Below are 9,384 nucleotides of genomic sequence, written 5' to 3' on the forward strand. Positions count from 1 at the left end.
AAAGGATGTTATTTAGAAAGGAAATTAAGAAAATAAAAGTTGTAAAGATTAGATGATTGAATCATACTTGCATAGTTACATACAAGGAGTAAGTGATCATTTGGTCTTGGTGATGACCCAAATAGCAAAAATAATCCCAGGGATGTATGCCAATAATGTCAGCAACACACACATCCAAAACTCTATCTGTAACAATTATTTCAATTATATAATCAACAACCCATCAATACATCATTTTTTTTAAAATATAAATTAAGTACGAGTAATAATTTACCTAATAGCTAAGGGCGCTCATTAGCAAGATCCTATATATTTATAATATATTTCATACTTGAATTGTTATATAGGAAGTTTAGAGGGGCCTTAAATTGTCGACAAAAGTATACAATCAAATACTATTAACTCGATCTTTCAACAAAAAACTTGGTTGATATTAATTATGCCCTTAACTAGTTCAGTTCAGCTAAAATCAAGCGAAGGTCAAAAGAAAATTCTATACTCGCAAATTAAAAGACACAAGAACAAGAGAAATACGGAATTGTACCTTGCAGCCATACTTGAGGAAAACACCAAGAGGAGGCAAAATTATGGCTAGTATGATATCTATGCAAGTTGCTGTGCCTTCATCTGTCATTTTTTTTTTTTTTTTGGTTTAATCAATTGATTAGAATGATTAGCAGAATGAGTAAGAGAATTAAGTATAATGACAGTGATTATTGATTAATTATCCCTAATTCCGCTGCTATATATTGACAGAAACAATCATAGAAAATATAGTGGACCACATGTAAGCTTGTCATTTGGCCACTTGGGTCTATTGCAGTTAAGTAATTAAAGTGGGATTAACTGTTGTTATGATTATGATTAGTGTGATTTTAACTTTACTGATTATAATGGACATATATCCGTTTGAAATCCGCTCCAAAACAACCGTTTATAAAGTATAGACGTATAGTGATAGTTTCTTTAATTATTTTACAATAATAATAAAAATTTAATTGAGTAAAAAAGTAACCCTGTATATATAGACTGTGTAATCTCTATAACACTAACAAAGTAACAGTGACCGAGTAATTAAAAAATATTTGTGTTTAGCTTAGGTGCGATAATATATAAATATATGCATTTCATAAGGCAACTATATATAAGCATTAGACGTATGTTTCAAAAATGGTTTTAATTTAGGAATACATAATAAAATCGTACACACACATCAACTATCGGTATTAAATATGGTTGATTTAATTTAGGACAAAAGTAGTTAATTGATTGTAAGCTAGTTAGTTGTGTAAGTTGCATTCCTTCATATCAATGCAATAATAACAACACATGACATATATATAGCTCATACTCAAAAGTTTTATCGTAGTGAAGAACTTAAGCAATCTAGAGCTTGTATAATTAAACGTATACAGTCCGAAAACACAACTGTAAAGCTAAGATCGATCGAGTGAGCTTCATTCATATAAACATGCTGCAACTGGTGCTAAGCAACAAGATGCTTTAATTTGCCTCCTATATTTTTGTATAGTATGTTATGTAGAGTATCTTGCAATGCAAGTGAATTCTCCTATTTTCTTCATTATTAATTGTGTCCATCATCAAATAAAGTGAAGCTTATTATTCCCCAACTCATCATCAATAAATATCTTACTTACAGACTTACAGTAAATAATTGCTTTCATTTAAATCTATACCTTATATCTAGATCTTGTGTACATTACTATTATATATGTTTATAGCCAAAAAGTATGTTTAATTTGGTTCCACTAGACATGCACCCAAACTATTCTAACACGGATAATATTGTATATAAATTTAAAGTGAAATGCACTAATTTAATTAGTTCTAATACGGAGTAACACTTTTTATGTTTTTTAGTTAACCTAAAGTATATTGTCCCCGTCAAAAAAAAAGTACAGTTATTGTGATTGATCCCAATTTCTACCCGTCATTACGTTTTAAATTAAGTCTCATAATATCTTCATTCAAATCATTAGATCATGATATTGTTAGGTTGGACGTAGTACACTGTACCGTAGATACAACTCACTTCCCGCCTCTAGTGTGAATTCAAACACAACCTTTTACACTTGTAATTAAATATGTTCGTGCATTATTATATTATTCATATTAAACCTACACCGATATTTTTATGATCATTATCATATGTTGGTTTGATGACATACATGATCATGCATGGATTAAGTTCTAAGACAACGTAATACAACGTGAAAGGTATTAAATTTCACGCAATTGACGCAAAGGAGTAAAGACTCCTATTCCCTATATCAATTTTCAAATACTATCCAAAACCGACCAAGTTATATCAAATAATTTCATACAATAACATTTTATTCATTCAACATTTTTGTTTTTGGGAAAGACGTAATGTCCAAAATTTAATGTTGTACAACCAAATTCTTTGTATAGAAGCCCCTTTCATGTGTCAAGTCTCAGTGTAACATGGCGATTTCTGAGGGTTGCTTTTGACTTTTTCAACATTGTTTAGCTATATATTCACTTGCTAATCGACAATTGTCCCGTGTTTAAGAAAACCAAGTGTAATCATGTTAATTAAAGTGAAGTTTAAGGAAAAGATAATGATTAAAAACACGATTAAGGCCCTGTTCTCATACGATTATTTTCAGTTCAATTCAGTTTAGTTCAGTTCAATTCAGCTGTAATAAGTTCAGTTCAGTTCAGCTCTAATAAGTTCAGTTCAATTCAGCTCCTAATTTCTTTCTCTTATAAAATATTCATTTCAGTTCAGTTCAGCTCTAATAAGTTTAGTTTAGTTCAGTTCAGTGTTCAGCTCTAATAAGTTCGGTTCAGTTCAGTTCAGCTGAGTTCAGTCAATGAGAACAAGCCCTAAATTACTTAGTATTATATATATTATCAGTACGTAACATTCAACTGTTCAACTATAGTACTAGCTTATTGTAGAAATTCTTGATATGTATTAAGGAACTTGTTAGTTATGTCATTTTGTGTGAAGAGAACTCCTGTGTAATGTGCATGTATGTAAGTTGTGACTAATTATCCAACATTAGAGAAAAAATAAAACAAAATAGGACTAATATATAAGCATGGTAAGATACTTGGCTCATTATTTCGTGTAGGATGGAATTATATATGACTTATGGTTAATAAGTATCACCATTTACTCCAATGAGTTTTAATTACATACTTCGTACTTTATAGAAAAAAATTAAATACTTAAAAGTCTTTTCGTCATTGTTTTTAGTTTTCAATTTACACATGACTGATTACAAATTAGTTCTACAATATATCTTTGAGATAAATATTAACGGTTTAGAATGGACCCTAAAATTATAATTTTGCTTATCTATAAGACAAGGTTGTCATAGTTTAACACGTACTATAACTGAAACTTAACATAGTACAATAAAAGACAAGTTAGTCTATTAGTTGAATTTTGGTTGACATTGATTGAAGTATAGTATTTCTTATTCCAAAACTAAATGGATAGACTTGGTGGTGTGAAACAAAGAAGAACAATAAAACAAGATTTGAAAGTCTTAATTTCATGGGTCTATCTAGTGACAACATTTGTATTAAGTGACCGGTTAAGAATATATAAATCATCCCTTAATATTTTTGGATTTGTAGTGAAAGCTTCTTATAAAAGTAGGTAAGAGTGTAGTGGTTATGAAATCCCACATTGAAAGAATTCAAGAGTTACCACCACAAAATAAGGCTAAGGGGCTACTCCCCTCATTGCCATATGGTTTTGAGGTGGAACCTCCTTGGTCTTGTACAGTGGTGGACTTGCACTCTCCCGTGACGGGTGCGGCCCAGACCCGTATTTAACATGGTATCAGAGCCAGACCCACGATTGGGGCCTTGCTAAAGTATACTGGGCCAAAAACACTATGGATCCCTCACATGTGAGGGGGAGTGTTGAGCCCATGAACAACCCACATGTGAGCATTCTTCTTGTCCCACACTAAACACTAAAGGGGGAGTGTAGTGGTTATGAAATCCCACATTGAAAGAATTCAAGAGTTACCACCACAATATAAGGCTAAGGGGCTACTCCTCTCATTGCCATATGGTTTTGAGGTGGAACCTCCTTGGTCTTGTACAGTGGTGGACTTGCACTTTTCCGTGACGGGTGCGGCCCAGACCCGTATTTAACAGAGAAAATTCTAAATCTTAGTCAAGAATCAAGATAATATTACACTTTGAGAGGCCATGTCATGTTATTAGAAGTTTTCAGATATCAAGAGGTCACATCATTAACTCTATGATTAAGAAAGTAATGTTATTTTAATTAACAATCAAAAACTTGGAAGAAACTAGAGTGAACAAAAAATTCGATTTTTATATTAGTGTTTTATCGTAATGTGGCACACACTTGATAATATAAGCTTTCTATCATTTTATCAGTTAAGCTTAAGAATGACATCACAAAACAATTAGAATTAACACAAATATTTGACGGAAACTCATAATCAATTGCGACACGACACGAACACAATACAATCCAATTTTAATGTAGCACAATGATCATATAAGTTAAAGTATATATATTTTGTTCTTTGCTCGATTTTTATATAACGAGGTTTCTAAACATGCGTAGACATTAAGGCATAAACACTCTCAAACTCACCATTTTGTGGGTTCAAATCCTTAGCCCAGTTTGCCAAGGACAGTAGTCAGGCTCAGGCCCTTCACAATACATCAAGTAGTTCTTACTTTCTTTCACACTCTCTAATTTCAAGCCCCATATCAAAATAACAATGTCAATTAAACCTTGTAAAATTCAATTAAGAACCATTCAAAATCTATACATTTGCTTAATTTTGAATATTTGACATTTACATTATTACATAATATAATAGTATTATGAAATTTTGCTTCTTGTTTAAACACAATTACATCAAAATTCTCTCTCCTACATTCTTCTATACTTTGCAACCCAGATTTTATCATCAAAATCAATGGAAAATAACTCCAACCCATCTCAATTCTCTCCTAAATATAGCAACCCAGAACAAGAAATGCTTCAAACAAGCTACTCAAATTCATACCCAGATCATAATCAACCACTATACTACCCTCCCTTTCCTCCTTTGTAATCTCCTAAATTTATATGCTAAATGTGGGTATATTATTCAAAGTTTAATCTTGTTTTCTAATATTGAAGATTGCTATAAAAATGTAATCACTTGGACTTCCCTAATTACTCATTTATCTCATGATAATTTACCCATTAAAGCTTTAACATTGTTTAATCAAATGAGGGTTTCTGGGGTTTACCCTAATCAGTTTACATTTTCTGCAATTTTACCTGTTTGTGCTAATTTAAAGGACTTATTTTCTGGGGTTCAAATGCATGGTTTGATTAGTAAACATGGGTTTGATAATCATGTTTTTGTTGGGACTGGATTGGTGAATATGTATGCTAAATGTGGTGATATGTTGTGTGCACAGAAGGTGTTCGATAAAATGCCTGAAAGAAATCGTGTTTCTTGGAATTCTATGATTGTTGGGTTTTTAGATAATGAGAACTATGATGGAGCACTTTTAAGTTTTAAGGGGGTTCTTAGGGAGAAATCAATAGTTCCGGATGAATTTAGTGCTTCGAGTGCCTTGACTGCTTGTGCTAACATGGATGATGGTTTAGACATTGGAATGGAAGTCCATGGTGTTGTGTTTAAGCGCGGATTAATAGCTTCGTCTTATGTTAAGAATTCTCTTATGGATATGTATTGCAAGTGTGGATCATTTGAAGATGCTGTTACGTTGTTTACGAGTTTTGCTGAAAAGGATGTGGTTACATGGAATGTGATAATGACAGGGTTCCTCCAAAATAATAACTTTGAAGAAGCTTTAAAGTATTTTGTGCTCATGAGGAGCCAAGCCATATTGCCTGATGAGGCATCATACTCTACTGCTGTCAATGCTTGTGCCGGTCTTGCAGCTCTGAATCAGGGAACAATGATACATAATTTGATCTTGAAAAGTGGGTTTGAGGAAAATATGTCTGTAGCTAACACATTGATCTCAATGTATGCCAAATGTGGGAGCGTGGTCGATGCTCACAGGGTGTTTCGAGCAGTAAATGACCCAAACGTTGTATGTTGGACAGCCATAATTTCAGCTTTCCAGCAGCATGGATGCTCAAACCAAGCAATTGAATTGTTCGAAAACATGTTGCAGCAGGGAATAAGGCCTGATTATAGAACTTTTGTATGTGTTCTTTCTGCATGTGCTCATACTGGTAAAGTGGAGGAGGGATTTGATTACTTCAATTCAGTGGAATCAGTCCACAAGATGAAACTTGGTCATGAACACTACGCTTGCATGGTTGACTTGCTTGGCCGTGCAGGTCGTTTGGAAGAAGCTAAGAGGTTTATAGAATCAATGCCTATGGATCCAGGTCCATCTGTTTGGGGGGCATTGCTCGGGGCCTGCAGGAATCGTGGGAATCTTGAAATTGGCAAAGAAGCAGCTGAAAAGCTTTTTCAGATTGAACCTAGTAACCCAGGAAATTATGTGATCCTTGCCAACATTTACACGCGTAATGGAAAATCAGAAGAAGCCGATGAAATTAGGAGACAAATGGGAGTTATAGGGTTGAGAAAGGAGCATGGATGCAGCTGGATTGATGTGAACAACACCACCTTTGTATTTACTGCTAATGACAAGTCACATTCAAGAACACACGAAATTTATGCTCTACTAAGAAAATTGAAGGAGCTATTGAAGAAAAGAGGCTATGTGTCTGAGACCCAATTAGCTACAAATGACACAGAGCAGAACAAAGAGCAGAGTTTGTGGCTTCACAGTGAGAAAATAACACTTGCATTTGGGCTACTGGCCCTTCCTGCTGGTGCTCCGATTAGGATAAAAAAGAATATGAGGACTTGTGGAGATTGTCATACAGTTATGAAGTATGCTTCCGAAATCTTCAATAGAGAGATCATTGTTAGAGATGTCAATAGGTTTCATCATTTTTCTGGTGGCTGTTGTTCCTGTAAAGATTATTGGTGAATCAGAATATCAAATTAATCAAACACAGATTCAAGCAAAACATCACTGAGTAAATTTTCTTTCTGCCCCTTTGCTCTTTCATCTGTGTTTTGACTTGTTTAGTTGTTTATGTATGTGTATCTTCTAGTTTTACAGTTTCATAGCGGCTTTTAAGCTTGATCTTCTTAAGCTCCATCATGAATCAAGTGCAACCAAAACATTGTCCGCCTCATGAAGTCATGTACCCCTTGCATACTTGGAAAAACAAGGAGCTGCCATCACAACAGACCCAGTTACTTGACATGTATGGTATCAATCTTCTACTTTCCGTATATAAAGTTAGGTTTTTTTTAAGGTTCTATTATCTTTAAGATAATCTCGGTACAGTATAAAATAAAATCATGTAATCATCATATTGCTTTAATACTTATCTAGTTTGCTGGCCTACCCAGCTGAGCTTCTTTCTCATAAGAGTTGATGCATTGTTCATTATGATAATACATCGCGTTATCTTTCATCAATGTATCACAGAGTAATGATAGGTTAATCTCGAGATATGCATGTAACAATGATATTTCATTTAAATAACCTAACTTAATAGGTGGTCCGGGTTTAATATAAGGGGGGCCTTTTTTATGTATACACAATTCCATTGGATTTTATTTTTTATTACCAAGGGAGATGAATTGAAAACCTAAAAGCCTAGATAGGAACTAGATCTATGTCTGTTGTGCAAAGGACAAGGTATTGGGCATGGGCTTTGTATTTGAGTTGATGTCTTGTGTAAACCCAAATTTGGTCTCCTTATCATTCTCTACATGTGGGACAAGTAGCTTATGATTATTACCAAGAATGATTTAAACTCTTTTCTTGCTTTCTTATGATGAAATAAATATTGTTTCAAGCCTTTCGATGATATTATTGGTCTTTAAAATATCTCCTCCTCGTTTAATATTTAAATAACGAGCCTTAATTAAAAGATTACTACAATAACTTCGTAGTTTATCTTAATTAGGAGAACCATTATTTGATCAAACACTCCAATTAGGAGTTGGATGTTATTGCATTTGTTTGAAGGGTTGTAATCTTATAGGCGGTTTAATCAAAATGTCATTGAAAATGCAAATTTTACCAATTATTCATTCATGAACATTGTGCATTTGGTCCATTTAAGGTGGACTAGATTTATAGTTTCATCAAAGTATGTATATGTTTCCTCGGAGAATATTGACTAGGGGTAAAGTTGCGTACATCTGAATCTCCATAAGCCTCGTTAGTGGCCTGGTTATGTGATGCAGGTTACAAAAGTTACAGTAGCCTTTCACAACTTGGTGGTGGACCTAATATATATTTATCTATGATAAAGAAGTCTAGTATGGGCATAACTCAATACCTGCCAACTGAAAGCTGACCTTTAATGGTTCCCTTGTTCTGCAGGAATTAGCAATCATTTTACAGTGGCTGGATATCTTGTCCCAGATGATGTATACTCTCTTATTTCTTCTGCATTGCATAGCTGTTTCAATCATTTGGCCTTCATTATTCCTCTTTTTTCTTAAAGTTGGTTGGCTAATTTTAATTATAATAGTCACATACTTTGTACAAGTTGCATTCTTTTTTTTAGCACAGGAGAGTAAATTATCTCATTGACCACATCATGGTGTACATTAATTGAGGATTAGTACCCTAGAAGTCTAGTATGCTACATTCGTGTTATGTTATTACATCTCTATCGAGTACTGACATGTTGTCTTTTCGTAATTCTGTGTCTTTGTCTATTATGAACGAACCACATAAGCCTCATACAATGTTGATTTTGGGTCCATTTAGTCTAAGTTAAACGTTAGTCCTTAGATTGTTTGGATTGCAAAAGGTGTAAACGAGTGTAGCTCATTTACTATCGGGCCAGTCAAGGGGTCTTGATCCATTGAACAAGTCTAGTAGTGAGTCTTGTGACAAGTAAAGTGAACCATCTTTATGACTAAAATCTCATTTGAAAAAGTTGAACATGTACATCATAAGTTTGGAGTAGTGGTGGTGATGGTGGTTGATCTGGGGAGCAATTACTCCACAAATATTTATAATTGAGGTGGTCAACACGAGCTTCCTGGGACCAGACAGTAACTTGATTGCTTTGGGAGGTTTTTAGAGCATATATATTTTAAGATAACTTTTTTTATATTTTGTGAAAATCATAATGTAGGCATATTGGCATTTATATGAATAATATGCTGATGATATACTATTATACTGGTACTATACTACTCCCTCTGTTTTTAATTGTTTGCCTCTATACTACGGAGTATTTAATAACCTCCAATTTGATTTCTGATTGCTAGATTTCACATAATCCTAAAATTTGTACCAAATGCACCCATCCTT

At 33.7% G+C, this 9,384-nt stretch overlaps 1 pseudogene; it reads left to right on the forward strand.

The window, feature by feature from the left end:
- The first annotated feature begins 4,872 nt into the window (after positions 1-4,872).
- LOC145605853 (putative pentatricopeptide repeat-containing protein At5g52630 pseudogene) lies at positions 4,873-7,066 on the forward strand (annotated as a pseudogene).
- Positions 7,067-9,384: the final 2,318 nt, after the last annotated feature.

This window comes from Chenopodium album, chromosome 22 (assembly GCF_948465745.1).
Source record: "Chenopodium album chromosome 22, dcCheAlbu1.1, whole genome shotgun sequence".
Taxonomy (NCBI): domain Eukaryota; kingdom Viridiplantae; phylum Streptophyta; class Magnoliopsida; order Caryophyllales; family Amaranthaceae; genus Chenopodium; species Chenopodium album.